General features: G+C 36.5%; 1 long non-coding RNA gene across 1 annotated transcript; it reads right to left on the bottom strand.

The window, feature by feature from the left end:
- Positions 1-355: 355 nt before the first annotated feature.
- LOC113331250 lies at positions 356-3,217 on the bottom strand. The gene is made up of 2 exons (XR_003350849.1): positions 2,740-3,217; positions 356-1,385 (listed from the first exon to the last, which is right to left on the bottom strand). It is a non-coding gene; the product is annotated as an uncharacterized LOC113331250 (long non-coding RNA).
- Positions 3,218-4,734: the final 1,517 nt, after the last annotated feature.

The following is a 4,734-nucleotide window of genomic DNA, read 5'->3' as shown; positions in this document are numbered from 1 at the left end:
CAAGACCGGAAGTTTGCATGCCCGTTCACAAACTTATTCAACTGTTTAAGTCAGGGTACTTAAGTTTGCATACCCGTTCGCAAACTGATTTAACTGTTGAAGTCCGGGAACCAAGTTTGCGAACCCGTTCACAAACGGTTTCAACTGAGTTCGGTCCGGAGCTATAGTTTGCGTACTCGTTTGCAAACTGTCGGCTTGTGACCAATGTCCGGAACTTAAGTGTGACGCCCCAACTCCTTAACCTGCTTAGCTATATGATTACCCCCTAATTGAAGCATCAAATCCATATTATCAATCTTAAGAACCATCTTCCCATAAAGTGCTAACAAACAAACCCAAACTCTCTGATACAGTATGTTTGAAAGTCTCTCATGTTATATAAATATATAAATGTGTTGTTTTACAGAATAAGGAAATAATACATATAATACAGATACACACCAACACTACATTCGGTAGAGCACTAAGCTACGAAAACGGATATTTTCGCATGCTTCATTCCTTATGATTACTGAAACTGAAGTGGGAACAAGTGAGCACATCGTCCCAGAGGGTTCCCAAAGAAACATATAACTTCCAAGTAATCACTAACATGATTCACAGTATCAAAAACAGAAATTGGAAAGAAGAGTAATGAATCTAAGCATTCAGAAATTCATGCAACAAGAAGGAAGTGTTATCCTAACCTCGCCAAACACATTGGAGAAGACGACGCGAGAACAACCCTAACCAATAATAATAAAATCATCCACACAAAGTGCCCATACAAACTATGATTCAGAATATTACCATCAAGATCCGAAAGTTAGTCAAATAATTATGATATGCACAAGAGTGATTTCCCTCAAATAAAATAGTATATATAATATCATAACAGATGAATTACCGCCCTACTAGGTAATATTCAAACGGATGAGTTACCGCCCTACTATATTAATAAGCAATAATACTATAACGGATGAATTACCGCTCTACTAATGAAATAGTTATAATAATATTTAAACGGATGAATTACCGCCCTACTAAATAATATTTTCGACGGATGAATTACCTCCTTACTTAACTTAACTAAGAGCCGTGGGGAAACACAAACACTCCTCGCAGGGAAATCTCACAATGCATATCAAACACAACACATCATACCAATACCGTACATATAGATACAACATATACATCATACTCAAGATACGGGAAATAGAAAATCACAGTATACGCTATCATGCACTCAAATAGTAAAGACTCATCATGCTCGCAGATAAAATAAAGCTTAATGATTACAAGAAGGTTACAGAGTTCCCACCTGTATTGATGACAAGCCATGCCTACCTCGAGATCTACAATCCACTGGTTCATCCTTTGAATCGATCGTTGTTAATAAAGACTATCTGTTAATCACACAAACACTCTAAGAAATTAGCCAAAAGGCTCACACAAGGCTCATAGCATAATTTCATATAATTCTTTAGTTATAGACTAAGTGAACTATCTAATAGTTCTAAACACATTTATGGTTCTACGCCTCTTCATTATCTATCTTTAGCTCATCTAAGGTTTACTAATTCAATTAAGTTGATTTTATAGTCCATCAGATATGTCTTAAGAATATCTACAACTCTGTAGAAGGAACCAAAGGTCAATTCGGACCATAAGGGGTCCAAATCATCAAGATAGGAAAACAACCCTAAGCCCAAGGCCACTAAATCAGCCCATTAATCTAAGGCCTGGTCTAACTGGGTTATGCAACGGTCAATAAAAGTCAAAGGTCAACTAACAGTCAACGTCAGTCAAAGATCAAAGTCTAATCCACAGTCAAGGGGTTAACTTGGTCCGGTCAACTGGGTCAAAACTCGGTCAAGGTCAACTAGTCAACATGAATAGGTTAATTGGTTCAACTCAGTCAACTAGACTGATTCAGAACAGGATCAACATGTTAACTCAGTCAGATTAACTGAGTCAAACGAGTCAGACTGGGGTGACAGACTCAGGCTAAACATGCCAAGGCCATTACATAGGCCACTTCTTAGATACACAATCATGATGCAAATGCAACTACATATACTCTATCAACCTGATTTTCTACTTCATTACAGCCTGTAACTACTACATCTGCAATTTCATACATCCACAACCACCAATACCAACCTCTTGTTATCAACTCCACCTACACAGACAACTCCACCACCTGCAATACTCACAGCAGCAACAATACCACCAACAACAACATTCTTACAATCTCCCAACAACTGCATTCAACCACTAACACTATTAACAACTCTACCAGAATCTCAAACACTTTGTAGCTGCATATTCATCTGCGATAATTCATAAGTTCATCGACTCCACTTAAAACTCAACCACAGTCCCCTAAATATCACTGAAAGATACAAAACCTCCACCACCTACAACTTCAGCTTATTCCAATCACAACAACATCTTCTCCACACTCATTCCACCACCATCTCAGAAATATCCCCACCATCTGCAAAACTATTTCACTACAGCCACAACAAAAACACATACAAACCCATCTTATATTCTTCAGCTCTTCATTGACTCCACCAAGATCCCTGTAATTCAATCCCGTATCCAAACTCATCCCAAACTATAATTCTAATTCTTTGATTCAGGGTACATAATATCTAAACTATAATTAACACAATAATTTCTAGATGTACAAATAACAAACGCAGTCACAACATAAAGAATATATAGACTACAATTAGATAAATAAGGATTTACCTTAAGTCAAACTTTGTTCAAGCAATTGAAATCGATTTCCTCTTCACCATAACACACTCTTATAACCCATCTCAATTTCTCAGCCTTATAATCAATCCTGACCAAATCATCATCACCATCAACCTTCAGATGAACCCTAAATTGATTCTCAATCCCCAATTCGAGTTCACATCATTCATTCAACTTCTCGATTCAACCAAACCCATCCTTAATTATGCAGAATCACCTTCATTACATCGTGTTCTTCAACACCTACCTTCTAATTATCTTAATCATCACCTAAATCGAACTCCAAATGAATTTCGAAACCCTAACTCACTGATTCTCTCTGAACATCACTTCTATCTCTGAAACTTCTCAATAAGACTCTTGATTCAACTATCTCACTATAATACTATGAGTTTCCCACAAACTAAGCTCAATCCTTTGGACTGAGTTCGACTGAAAGAAGAAGAAGGAGGAGGAGAACAGATGAGAAGAGAAGGAAAGAAGAAGAAATAAGAAGAATATAAGAGAAAGTGAATTTCTCTTCGATTGGGTTGGGGATAAGGCCAACCAAGACTTACAAAGGCACCCTGAAAATTGATACGGGCAGCCAGGTCGGTTGAGCTCAAAAAGACTATTTTTCCCTTCTTACAATTTTGATGATATGTTCTTCGTCCGATATCCTAATGACACATTCGAGTAGCCTATTTCACATAACTTTCCGAGACCTATTCAACGATACTAGTTTCATATCTAGATAGTTGTTAGGTTAATTTCTATTAAGTAATGTTCGTGTTAAACTAATCGAGTTATTAGCGGTTAATTCGTCACTTGACTGGTCTCATAGCGTTGACGAGCTTGAGGGTCCTTACATTAAGTTCACGTACCCGCTTCCAAACTTAAGTGGTTCAAGTTCTTAAATCGGTTAAACATGATTTCATGCTCATGAACAAATACATTTATAAACTAAGGAATGCAATCTTTGCAAACCGTGGCTAAAATGTTCATGAACTGATTCTTTTGAATCAATCTGACTTTTGCTTCAATTGTGTCTTGTATACTTCTATGAGAATATAAACAATTAAATAACTCTATGAGTAACACAATTATATTCATTTGATTATCAATTGATCTAGAAGTGTTAAGATGAACATGGTTAAAAGAAAAGTGTTCATATGTCTAGCTTCGGTTAACTGTTATTGATCCAACTCAATATACACGTTTAGGTACGATACCCATATCTAAATGAAAGTATATTTCATTTGTGTGTAACAAGCTAAGACCATCCAACTGTGGAAAGATATTAGCTTGAATCTTAAATCAGGTTTCATCTGACGGTGAATATTTATTGCTTTGTTCCAAAGTTATGAAACCCTGATTTGAAGACTATATAAGGGAGAACTCTAGCAACTGGGAAACCTAATCTCACACCTCATGGGTGATACTAGTTTCGACTAGAGTCGATTATCCTTTAACCTAGGTTTTTCCTAAAACCATTATAGGTTAACGAATTAAAGACTTCATTGGGATTCTGAAGCCAGACCCAACTATTTTCTCTGTAGTTGCGTGTTCAGATCTTACTTTGTTCTATCGTATTGAGTACTATCTTATCTAAGATTTGCTCGAGATTTATCTCTGATAGATAAAATATAAAAAGTAATCACAAAGCTCTTCGTACCATTCTTTGTTATCCCGCAATAACTTGTTCTACTACCATATAGTTAGGTTATTTTGAGAGGATTGATATTACTAGGTTGTTATTCGGTAATTTAAAACCGGTGTATCAATTGGTTCCTGTTCACCTTGATTTATTAAAATACGAAACAAAAACTTCATAGGTATTTCTGTGGGATATAGATTTATCTATCTAAATAGACTTTTCCGTGGGAGACAGATTGGTTTATAAGTCTTCGACTTTAGGCGTAACAACTCTTGGTTGTGCGTGAGATCAGCTAAGGGAATCAAGTGTGTAGAGTCCTTTTGGGATTCAGAGGCGTAAGGAACGCGACT

This window comes from Papaver somniferum, unplaced genomic scaffold (genome assembly GCF_003573695.1).
Source record: "Papaver somniferum cultivar HN1 unplaced genomic scaffold, ASM357369v1 unplaced-scaffold_125, whole genome shotgun sequence".
In the NCBI taxonomy this organism is placed as follows: domain Eukaryota; kingdom Viridiplantae; phylum Streptophyta; class Magnoliopsida; order Ranunculales; family Papaveraceae; genus Papaver; species Papaver somniferum.
Note: the sequence above shows the minus strand (reverse complement) of the source record. Positions and strands in the feature narration are given on the sequence as shown.